This window comes from Macaca fascicularis, chromosome 5 (assembly GCF_037993035.2).
Source record: "Macaca fascicularis isolate 582-1 chromosome 5, T2T-MFA8v1.1".
In the NCBI taxonomy this organism is placed as follows: domain Eukaryota; kingdom Metazoa; phylum Chordata; class Mammalia; order Primates; family Cercopithecidae; genus Macaca; species Macaca fascicularis.
The window spans coordinates 99,776,868-99,790,300 of NC_088379.1; positions in this window are offsets into that span (position 1 = coordinate 99,776,868).

Genomic DNA, 13,433 nt, shown 5'->3' on the forward strand with positions numbered 1-13,433 from the left:
TTTCATTTTTCTTTAAGTTCCGGGATACATGTGCAGAATGTGCAGGTTTCTTACATAGGCACACATGTGCCATGGTGGTTTGCTGCACCTGTCAACCCGTCATCTAGGTTTTAAGCCCCACGTGCATTAGGTTTTTGTCCTAACGCTCTCCCTCCCCTTGCCTCCGACCCCCAGACAGGTCTCAGTGTGTGTTGTTCTCCTCCCTGTGTCCATGTGTTCTCATTGTTCAGCTCCCACTTATGAGTGAGAATATACGGTGTTTGGTTTTCTGTTCCTGTGTTACTTTGCTGAGAATGATGGCTTCCAGCTTCATCCATGTCCCTGCAAAGGACATGAACTCATTCTTTCTTATGGCTTCACGGTATTCCATGGTGTATATGTGCCACATTTTCTTTATCCAGTCTATCACTGATGTGCATTTGGGTTGGTTCCAAGTCTTTGCTATTGTAAACAGTGCTGCAATAAACATACATGTACACGTGTCTTTATAGTAGAATGATTTATAATCCTTTGGGTAAATACCCAGTAATGGGATTGTTGGGTCAAATGGTATTTCTGGTTCTAGATCCTTGAGGAATCGCCACAATGTCTTCCACAATGGTTGAACTAATTTACACTCCTGCCAACAGTGCAAAAGCATTCCTATTTCTTCACAGCCTCGTGAGAAATGAGAGAATCACTTGAGCTCAGGAATTCGAGACCAGCCTGGTCAACATAGTGAGACCCCACCTCTATTCAAAAAAAAAAAAAAACAGGGACCATCTGGATCAGGACACTTTTCCATTAACATCTTTCTGTTGAACCACTGAAGAGACAATATTAACTTTGGGTAGGTGCTGGGGTCTGGTAACATCTTTCTTTCTTCCGAATTTCTGGTGCCCTCTACTATCTCCCACTTGATGGAAAGATAAGTAAACTCTGGATCACTTCCCTCAGGATGGCATGGCCTATGATGGCTGTCATGCTAATAAACGTTTCGTTCGTTTGTTACTGTGGATCACGGTTTTGTTAGTCGTGGGCCCCAGATTGTTTTATGAGCATGGAGCAGTATCAACAAGCTATCATCCTCAGGGCACTGTCCTTCAGTAGGAGTTCTGACATCTGTCACCAAAACCAGGGGGCTGCTCCTCAATGATGCATCTCATCCTAGAGTGGGAGATTATTTCTCATTCAATAAACAGTTTCGACATTAACGAGAACACCACCATCAAACAGCCACACCAGAAACTAGTATGTGTTAAGAGCCAGTGATTACTAATAATTCAAAATAATTCTGGGAGTAAAAATAAAATGTGTTTAGTCTTCCATCTCTTCCCTGAAGTCTTACAGGAAGCTTCTTAGTGTCCTGTTTTTGATTTTCTCACACTGAGAGATAAGAATGGGAGAAGAGCAAACATCATCATGTTTATATATTGTTAGAAGAAAGCAGAATTAGAATAATTGAAGATATAAAATATCTACTTTGCATGGGAAAATGTCATGTCTAATATCTGCTTTAATACAATTCAACAAGAAGGAATAAAAATAAAGTTGATGATTATTGAAACGGAATGTTGGGTTTATGGGAGCTCATTAGACTATTTCCTATTTTTGATGTATTTAATGTTTTTCATAATAATAAAAAGCGAAAAAGAATTCATATGGATTGAAGAAGTGAGGAAGAAGACATTCTCTGACACAAAACTGAAAGCATAAATTAGTACAACCTTTTCTTTTTTTTTTTTTTAAGACAGTGTCTCACTTTGTCCCCCAGGCTGGAGTGCAGTGGGGCAATCTCGGCTCACCACGACCTCAACCTCCTGGGTTCAAGCAATGCTCCTGCCTCAGCCTCTCAAGAAGCTGGGAAAACAGTCATGTAACACCACACCCTGCTAATTTTTGTATATTTTTTAGAGACAGAGTTTCACCATGTTGCCCAGGCTGGTCTCAAACTCATGAACTCAAGCAATCTGCCTGCCTCAGTCTCCCGAAGTACTAGGATTACAGGCGTGACCCACCATGCCCAGCCTTGTACAATCTTTTAAAAAGTAATGGGGAAGTATCTATTAAAATTTAAAATGTGCATACCTTTTATCATCCCAGTTGAAATTTAACCCACAGAAATAATAACATTAATATTTATGTACAAGGACATTCACTCTACTATCACAATAGCAAAATATTGGACACATAAATATTTATTAAATAGACCAATAGTTAATAAGGCAAAAAAATACTATAGTCATCTTAGTATATACAAGTGTCAGAGGCATTTGAACTAGAGCAACTCCATCATGAATAGGGGCTAGGTAAAATGAGGCTGAGACCTCCTGGGCTGCATTCCCAGATGGTTAAGGCGTTCTAAGTCACAGGATGAGACAGGAGGTTGGCAAAAAATACAGGCCAAAAAGACACTGCTGATTAAACAGGTTGCAGTAAATAAGCTGGCTAAAACCCACCAAAACCAAGGTTGCGATGAGAGTGACTCTGTTCATCCTCACTGCTACACCCCCACCAGTGCCATGACACTTTACAAATGCCATGGCAACGTCAAGAAGTTACCCTATATGGTCTAAAAGTGGGAAGCTTGAATAACCCACCTCTCGTTTAGCGTATGATAAAGAAATAACCATAAAAATAGACAACCAGCAGACTTCAGGGCTTCTCTGCCTATGGAGTAGCCATTCTTTATTCCTTTACTTTCCTAACGAACTTGCTTTCACTTTAGGGACTCTTCCTGAATTCTTTCTTGCATGAGATCCAAGAACCCTCTCTTGGGGTCTGGATTGGGACCCCTATCCAGTAACACAAGATAATGAGTACATACAAGATGAACATGTATGTACTACATGGCTCATGTTAGATCACTAAACGATGTTTTTACTTGCAAACCAGTGTTGTTGGCATTGTGCATGTGTCCGTTATATACCGACGTGTATAACTTCGGGGAAATGTTGAGAAGGATACATATTAAATGTAGAATGGTTAATGGAGTATGGATTTGCTTTCATACTTTACTGTAAATACTTTGTATTTTTTTAAGTAGTAAGATTACAGGTGGGTTTGTTTGTTTACCCAAGTGCAAAGCTGAGCGATAAACCCAAGCAGCCTGGCTCCAGATGCCTGACTTTTAACTACTCACTAAACTGCCTTTAACTGGAGCAGTATATAAAGTGGGAACTTCCTATTCTTAGAATTTATTTTTATTTAGTTCTTCATATCATATCTTCATCTCTCCTGTCATACTCAGAGTGAGTATATGTTTCTGATTCCAAACATCCTTTACCATCCTTGCAGCAACAGTACCTTCTGTTTCATAAAGTATTAACCCGTAACATTGCAGGCCATGTGTATGTCCCTTAGAGATCTATTTACAAGAAAAGAAAGAAGGAAGGAAGGAAGGAAGGAAGGAAGGAAGGAAGGAAGGAAGGAAGGAAGGAAGGAAGGAAGGAAGGAAAGAAGGAAGGAAGGAGGGAAGGAGGGAAGGAGGGAAGGAGGGAAGGAAGGAAAGAAGGAAGGAAGGAAGGAAGGAAGGAAGGAAGGAAGGAAGGAAGGAAGGAAGGAAAGGAAGGAAGGAAGAGAGAGAGAGAGAAAGAGAGAGAGAAAGAAAGAAAGAACGAAAGAAAGGAAGAAAGAAAGAAAGAAAGAAAGAAAGAAAGAAAGAAAGAAAGAAAGAAAGAAAGAAAGAAAGAAAGAAAGAAAGAAAGAAAAAAGAAGAGCTACTTAACAGAACTTTAACATAAATCCCTGTAAATCGTGGTGCCCTTGAAATTACAACTTAGTTTGGTCGTGTAGTTAAGCCAATTATTTTGAAAATGCTACCGAAATGTTCAGTAAGCAACAACCCCTCTGGCCCCCTTTGCCTAGTTTCTTTGTCACTGTTTGGAGCTTCTGTTTTGAAACACAATAGCCTCTTTGTTACAGAGCCACAGGTAAAAAGTACTCATGCTCAAAGGTGACAGATTCCTTTCAACACTAATCCCAGGATGACCACACCCCACCCTCCAGAAGTTCTTAGTCTATGAAGGTTCTCATGTATATGCCTGTTAAAACCAAGTTCTTTTAGCCTTGTTCTTGTCTTTCTTCCCACCTCCTTTGCAACTGCTTTTTCCTTAAGGCATTTTATTTAAGTGGAAACACTAAGTTATATAAGAGAGGCAAGGAACATTTTCTTGCCTAGCCAACTAAAGGAATCTTCTTGAAGTAAATTGAGATAGGATTAGTGAAAAAGGGCAAATCTTCTGCCAAAAAAAGCAAAAAAATTGTTGTTAATATATTACCCAGAATTAATTAGATGGGCAGTTTAGCATCAGCATTACATTACTAATTTTTTTCCTTACCTCCAGCAGCTTTTAGAAGACTGATTTACCAAGCATATTTTCTGTCCAAGCTTTCTTTCATGGAAAAATTTGCTTTACCTAGACAAAGCACATGAAAGCAAATTAAAGCACATGTAAGATTAACGAGGTTCTTGCTTGCTTTCAAAGCATATTCTTAAATTATCCTGGTCTTTTCTATTCAAAAGCTTTGTGCATCAGGCATGTTTACTAACATGAATATGAAAATATTTCTGCTGGTAAACTTCAGTGTAAAACTTCACAGCAGATATGATGAATTTTTTAAGACTGATATTGGTCTTACTTGTAATTTGTAGAATGAACTCCACAGCAATAGAAAAGCCCATGCACATCAGTATGCAATTGAAAATGGTGGCTATCTTAAAATCTTCCCTAAAAGAAATATGCCCGAGTTAGCACATACAGTGATAGATACCATGATGCCCAATAATACTTACCAAGTTCTTTCATCCACTAAAATTATTTAGAATATTTCCACCAGGGCAAAATGAATAAACAAACTTTTATCTGATCTTCATACTAAATAATTGAGAAAAACTGCCTACCATGGCAGCCACTCCCAATAAGGACTGTGATGGTAATTTGATCCCGAAAGAGTACCCCATCGACCCCACTTGTTCCCCATTTGTTCCCCACCTGCTCCCTGAAATGGTCACCATGGAAAACTTTCCACCTCTAACATTGAACAATTCTTCCTGTTTTGAAATGATCCCAACTGCTTTGCCCCTTTGTGGTCTATCAGCTATTGCCAGATGAACTCAATGACCACTCATTAAAATTCTCCCTTGCTTCTAAAATTCCTACTTTAACAAATGCTTGCCAATCGGAGACTTAGTATTTTCTTTACACACTATAAACTCATACTTGTCCAATACCATTGAAAACCTGCTGAAATAAAACATTGCCAAGGGCTTTCTTGCTACAAGTTTATGAATAAATAGACTTTGTTAATTTTGCCTCATGCTTAGTTTTGTCTTTAAACATAATCATATGTGATAGATATGTTAAACTATCTCCTAAATATCTCTGAATCCATTTTTTCTCCCCATCCCCACTAATATTCTTTTTACTATTGAGATGGAGTTTCACTCTTGTTGCCCAGACTGGAGTGCAATCACGCTATCTCAGCTCACTGCAACCTCCGCATCTTGGGTTCAAGCGATTCTCCTGCCTCAGCCTCCCAAGCGGCTGGGATTACAGAGTAGGAGGACGAGCCGCAGACAAAACCCCTCAGACACCGAGTTAAGAAGGAAAGAGTTCATTCGGCTGGGGGCATCAGCAAGATTCCTGTCTCAAGAGCTGAGCTCCCCGACTGAGCAATTTCTGTCCCTTTTAAGGGCTCACGACTCTAAGGGGATCTGCATGAGAGGGTTGTGATGGATTGAGCAAGCAGGGGGTAGGTGACTGGGGGCTGCATGCACCGGTAATTAGATCTGAAAAAACAAGGTAGGGATTTTCACAGTGCTTTTCTATGCAACTTCTGCAATCTATAGATAACATAACCAATTAAGTCAGGGGTCGATCTTTAACTACCAGGCCCAGGGTGTGGCACCGGGCTGTCTGCTTGTGGATTTCATTTCTGCCTTTCAGTTTTTACTTTTTCTTTCTTTGGAGGCAGAAATTGGGCATAAGACAATGTAAGGGGTAGTCTCCTCCCTTAACAGGCATGCACCACCACACCTGACTAATTTTGTATTTTTTAGTAGAGACAGGGTTTCACCATGTTGATCAGGCTGGTCTCACACCCCTGACCTCAAGTGACCCACCCAGAGCCTTGGCTTCCCAAAGTGCTGGGATTGCAGGTGTGAGCCACCACACCCAACCAGTACTAATATTCTTATTATACATCATCTAGATTGAGAATTAGTCCAGGAAGTGATCTCTTTGCCTCCAGTGTCCTCGGATTCATCCTTGTCCTGCTGACAAAGTATCATTGGTAGAAAGCAAATGCATTCATGCCCTTCTCTAATTTTAATGGCATCCCCAAAGCTAACTAATGTAATAATGCCCAAATGCTTTCCAAAAGACTTGCAGTAATAGTAGTAGTAGTAGAATATTCTAATGAAAGTAAATTAATATTTGTTAATTTATAATAAGAGTTTCCATTAACCTTGACAAATACTCTGAAAGGTAGAAAGGTTTTGTTATCATAGCTGAGAAATCTAAGATTCAAGAAAGCTAAGTGAAATTGTCCAAGGTCACTTTGCTAGTAAGTAGCGGATCCAGAATCTAAAACTGTGTTTATCAGATTGCAAAGCGCATGCTTTCCTGAATGCCCTCCCCAACAGCCATACTGAATTCTTTCCATTCTTTCAATAAGCTGTGCTGGCTCCTACGTCCTTGCCTCTGTACACGCTTCTATCACTCCCATCTTCTGCGAAACTTTCCCACACCTTCACTCTCCCAGGCAGAGATGACTGTTTCCTCTCTCTACTGCTGCTTTAGCTGAAACTTGCCTCTTTCATAATCTTCATCACACTTCAATATTATATAAATAATTCCTTACAGTGGCATTTCTAAAAATTGTAAGCTCTTTGAGGACAAGGCGTTCTACCCCACTTCCCAGTTTTAAAAAAGTGTTATTCTGACATACCAAGTGATATAGAATTTTCAGAGAATGGAAAAAAACTTGATTTTTTTATAGCTCATTAAGGCTCTTCAGCAAAGAAAGGAAACGGAGATGATAATTAGTTATTTCCTCGGTGAGTTAGTTTGAAGACTAAATCAGTGGTTCTAAAACCTGACTGTATACTGAAATTCCCTTAGGAGATTGGGATAATGTGAATCTCCAGATCTCATGCCATATCTTGTGATTCATAAATTGTATAATTCATGATTCTATGTGCATGTGGATATCCAGGGGGATCTACTAAGCAACTAGATTTGGCTACCACAGAATTTAATGTTATAAGCTATATAAACACTCAGTATAATGCCCAGTCCATGGTAAATGCTCAATAAATGTTATAATTTAAATGATAACACCTTACAAATGTCATACTACTTCACAATTTACAAAGTATTCACACAAGAATTATTCCATTTGATCTTCAGAACAACACAAGTGACATGGTTTGGATCTATGTCCTCACCCAAATCTCATGTGGAATTGTAATCCCCAAAGTTGGAGGCGGAGCCCAGTGGGAGGTGATTGAATCATGGGGGCAGATTTTTCCCCTTGGTACTATGTACCAAACTCATGAGCAAGTTCTCATGAGATCTAGTTGTTTAAAAGTGTGTGGCACCTCCCCACCCCACCTTCCTCCTGCTCCAGCCATGTGAAGATGCCTGCTTCCCCTTCACCTTCCGCCATGATTATAAGTTTCCTGAGGTCTCCCCAGATGCAGCACTTGCTATGCTTCCTATACAGCCTGCAGAACTGTGAGCAAATTAAACTCCTTTTCTTTGTAAATTATGCAGTCTCAGGTATTATTTTATAGCAATTTTTATTATTTATTTATTTATTTATTTATTTATTTATTTATTTTTGAGACGGAGTCTCACGCTGTTGCCCAGGCTGGAGTGCAGTGGCGCGATCTCGGCTCACTGCAAGCTCCGCCTCCCGGGTTCCCGCCATTCTCCTGCCTCAGCCTCCTGAGTAGCTGGGACTACAGGCGCCCGCCACCGCGCCCGGCTAATTTTTTGTATTTTTAGTAGAGACAGGGTTTCACAGTGGTCTCGATCTCCTGACCTTGTGATCCGCCCGCCTCGGCCTCCCAAAGTGCTGGGATTACAGGCTTGAGCCACCGCGCCCGGCCAGCAATTTTTAAATTCTTTTATTTTATAGCAATTTGAAAATGGGCTAATACAAGGATCAACATTATTCTCTCTCATCCCAAACTATTCAGTAGAATGTAATCACTTCAATGCTGTCTCCTTCTACTGGAATGGAATAGAGAGATGAAGATCTCTTAAAAATAAAACTTTCTTTAGCCTGAAAAAAAACTCATCTGCTCTTCCAATGGCAGATTGCATACGATGACTCCCAACTTTGGGTAATCAGATCTCTAGTTTGTTTAAATGGCATTTAGAGCCATTGGTCATTAGGAGGAGAAAATAAAGAGAGCTGGTTGGGCAATCAACACTGTTATAAGAGTCATCTTTAGGCAAGATACAAATCTACATTCAGCCAAGAGAGTATTAAACCTTTATTTTGCGAAAAGGAAGAGCACCAAAAGAATGAGAAAAGATGCTGCTGTAAATGTGATGCCAAATTCTGCAATTCCTACTCGCTTAGTCATGCAACTTCAGAAAGCTGAAGTTGAGCAAATTCTTCCAAATTTTTGCTTCTGGAAGTCCCAGCAGGGCACCCTAGCAGTAATACTAAGAATTACATCTAATATATTGAGTAATCTCTCAATAAATGAACATAGAAAGTCAGTGAGACATGTGAAAAAGATATACAATAGGTTTCGTGTCAAATGAGGTAGTAAAGAAATCCATTGTAATTCTGATAGGAGTGCAGAATCTCAACAATTTAAACATGGCAATTAAAAGGTGTGAAAAGGCCAGGCATGGTGGCTTACGCCTATAATCCGAGCACTTTGGGAAGTTGAGGTAGGTGGATCACCTGGGGTCAGGAGTTCACGACCAGCCTGGCTAACATGGTGAAACCCCATCTCTACTAAAAATACAAAAAATTAGCTGGGAATGGTGGTGGGTGCCTGTAATCCCAGTTACTTGGGAGGCTGAGGCAGGAGAATCACTTGAACCTGGGAGGCGGAGGTTGCAGTGAGCAGAGATTGCACCATTGTACTCCAGCCTGGGCAACAAGAGTGAAACTGTCTCAAAAAAAAAAAAAAAAAGTCACATTGCAGTAAAATGAATTTTAAACAGGGGCTTGAGGGGAAAATCCTATAAGTAGTAGTGTCAATATCCATTTTGAAACTGTATCTGTATAAAGTTCCTAAGTTCTAACGAGTTACGTCAGAGATGGGAATGAGTAGGCAGGCAATATTGCTTCTGTGCTAATCCAAAAAAATTTAATTTGTGATTTAATATGAAATATTTAAAAGAATACATCTAAATAAATTTAAATGATGTTAGACTTATGAATTTAATTTGAAATGTATAAGTTTGACTGATATTAGACTTGCAACTTTAATTCAAAAATTATAAAATTCTTTGTTCATGAACATTATTTCAAATTTTAAAATAATTCAATAGTAAACCCTCGAGTTTAAATTTATTGAATACGTAAGTAATAGTCAAATGCTTGCACAGACTTATTGGATTTGTAAGCCTTCCTTGATTTGTTGTTTTCTTCCCTCAGACATTAGAAAACTCCAACTGAGCCTTCTCTTCACACATGCCATCTTTGCCTTTGACTTTCTCTGTTGATATTTTGACTTAGCACAAAAGCTCTCACCAGAAGCCTAGCAGATGACAGCACCATGCTTCTTGTACAACCTGTAGAACCATGAACTAAATAAACCTCTTTTCCTTATAAATTACCCAGCCTCAGGTATTCCTTTTTAGCAACACAAAATGGAAAAAAAAAAAAAAAAAAAAAAATCCTCAATTGACTGTCTTCTGACTAGATGGTAAGAATATGTGAGAGAGAGAAAAAAAGAGAGAAAATACTGTGTATTGGTTTTGTTAATGTATCTACTAATTTCCTCTGTTTGGAATGACTGGCATTTCTTAATGTTTCTGCTTCTATTAACATTGAGTGGAATACCTAAAATGTTTCTGAATTTTGTCAGATAATATACAAATTTAATCAAAGTTTATAATTACATGGACACAAATTTCATTCACAAAATTCTTTTAATTTTATTCCTGATCACCTAATGTATATTCCTTTAAAAGAAAAAAGAGAAAGGAAGGAAGCAGGGAAGAAGGAGGGAGAGGAAAGATAAAAGAAGAAGAAGGAAGGAAGGAAGAAAAGGAAGGAAGGAAGGGAGGGAGGGAGGGAAGGAGGTAGGTTGGGAGGAAGGTTGGGAGGGACAGAGGGAGGGAAAAAGGCAAAATTCCTATCTTTCAGAGTGCTGTGATCTGAATGTGTCCCCCACATTTTTGTGTTGAAACTTAATTAACAATGTGATAATGTTAAGAGGTGAGGTCTTTAGGTGAATAAGTCAAGAGGGCAGAGCCTTCATAAATGATTAGTGACCTGTAAAAGGTGTGAGGGAGCTGTTCATCCCTTCTGCCCACCTTTTTTTTTTTCACCCCTTCTGCCATGTGAGAATGCAGCAACAAGTTGCCATCATGGAAGCAGAGAGCAGCCCTCACCAGGCACCAAACCTGCCAGCACCTTGATCTTGTATTTCCCAGTCTCCAGAACTGTGAGAAATCAATTTCTATTATATATAAATTACCAGTCTGGGGTATTTTGTTTGACCAACACAAATAATCTAAGACAAAGAGTTATTCAAAATGTAATCCTTTTACTCCTTTCTCTTTTGGAAATATTCAGTCATTCACCAAATATTTTTCAGGTGCCCAAGTGCCACATCCTGTGTTAGATGCTAAAGATACACTCCTGAGCAATACAGGCATGGCCCATACCTGTGTAGAATTTAAACAGAACTTCATAAGGTACAATAGAATAGACTAAAAAACTACAAAAGACAAGTAGATGTTAATTTTCTAATTAACTTGAAATATCTCTAAACTATATTTTAATTCCTCACTTTATCAATATTTACTATACTAATAGATATATTGAATTTAAAGGGTAGATGTGGGAAAAAATGTTCTATTACACCAAATGCCTTGTAGATGGATTTTTAAGATAAATATTTTCATATTTCACTCTTTCAAACTACTTGTTGTTATTAAGCAAGGGACAAATATAACAGACTAATTATGCTGTTTGGGGCAATGGTTTTAAAAATGGTCACAATTGGCTGGGCGCAGTGGCTCACACCTGTAATCCCAGCACTTTGGGAGGCCGTGGCAGGCAGATCACGAGGTCAGGAGATCAAGACCATCCTGGCTAACACGGTTAAACCCCATCTCTATTAAAAATGCAAAAAATTAGCCAGGCGTGGTGGCGCGCACCTGTAATCCCAGCTACTCAGGAGGCTGAACCCGAGAGGTGAGGTTGCAGTGATCCGAGATTGCACCACTGCACTCCAGGCTGGGTGACAGAGCGAGACTCCATCTCCAAAAAAAAAAAAAAGAAAATCTCTTTATGATTAAAAAAATCTCCTACAGTCTATAAGGGGTTTTATAGGAAGTAATTAAATGCAAATAAGAAAACCATCTCAATATGAATTTTGCTGGCTCTTGAGAATATATTTTAATTTAAAAAACCACTTGATATACTTGTTCTTTTCTAAGTGCTTCATCCATTTCCACAAACTGAAAAGTATAATTTAGACTTAGGTCTTCCCTGTAAGAATTGGTCAGAAGCATTCCTACATAACACACAAAATTCAGAGAGTGAGCACAAAAGGCTAAGTCTACTCTCTTACTATGAGAACAAACAGGCTAACATTGCACTTTGTCAGTCTTAGAGTCCTATCTGGTTTCTTCATTCTTTTATGATTGCTTCTCTGGCCTCAATCCGTTAACACTGCCCCTTTTCCTACTCTTTAAACACCACTTAACACACTGAAGTTGTACTGACCCATTCACATCTTTCAACATTATGGTTTAGTGTTTCTCATACTGTGCTATACATTTCCTTTTACTTTGTTCAAACAGTATAAATGATTTTGCCGTAAATTTTGACCCCAGCCCTTGTTCAAAAATGGGCACATTAAAAATTTGTATTTACCTTTTAGATGTCTCTCAAATAATCTTACTGTTTCATTCAAATCCGAAGATCTAGTTTAGTTTCTGTGGAGCTGAAATGCTTATTGGTTGCCTCCTCACCAGCTCTACAACCTCCAGGCTGCCTCCCACTTATCAAATAATTCCTTAATGTTGTTTACGAAGACAATGGCAGTAGTGACTATCAGCTGGTGATAACATTTGGTGCCTTCCAGATTTCAGTATTTCATGTCCCGTGTCTGGGACACATGCATACCACTAAGCTCACCCTGTTTCTGGGTTTTCTACAGCTTGGTAAAGTGATCACGGCTTCTCAATTTCTTACTTAATGCTTAGAGGATATCTACAGGAGTTTGGATTGAGCTGTGTGTCTTACTGGAATCAGACATTAAATAGTGCCAGTCCTTAGAACCACAGACTCAGCACCTGCATCTGGCTGTGATTCACATCTGCTGTCTACTATCTAGTTCAAAATCATACGAGTTTTTTTGTTCATGGTCACGTGATCAGAAATCCAAATAAAAGCAGGCAGCATGAATTATTTTATTGATTTATTACAATGATGAGGCAAGAAGGTCTGTGTGGCAACTCTTGGGGCGATCAAGTGCACGTAGAGGTTCTGACTATATTTGTTTACCTCTGTTGGTGGCTCTTCAAAACACTCCACTTCAAAGTGGATTTTTAGTGGAATTTGAACATCTCAAAATCGATTAATTCAACTTCAATTATAGTGTCTAATATAACACCTTATAGCAGGCAATTATCCAACATAGCACAGAATTAGTTGGGACTCACTGGCACCCAGTTTGTGCTTAGGTTTTTTGTTGTTATTGTTTGTTTGTTTTTACTGCCACTCCTCCTTGTTCGGTACAGATCCTATAATCCAAAAAGTGTTTAAAAATATGAATTTAATACAGATGAATTAACGTTTTCTAAGCTAGTGGCCTGTCTTTCTGTGAAGCAGAGCTATAATTTTCCTATTCTTTAAAGCCGCAGCGGGGTGTGATGGCTCACACCTGTAATCCCAGTACCTTGGGAAGCCGAGGCGGAAGATCACTTGAGCTCAGGAATTCCAGACCAGCCTAGCCAACATGGAGAAACCCCGTCTCTACAAAAAACACAAAAAATTAGCCAGGCGTAGTGGCGCGTGCCTAACTACTCCAGTAGTCCTAACTACTCCAGAGGCTGAGGCAAGAGAATCACTTGAACCCAGGAAGCAAAGGTTGCAGTGAACTGAGATTGTGCCACTGCACTCCAGCCTGGGCGACAGAGCAAGACTCTACCACAATTTTGATCGCAAATGCATGCAATAAACCCTATCACGAAAGACAAGAGGCACCTGACAATTAAAGAGATTATTATATTTGGGCTGTA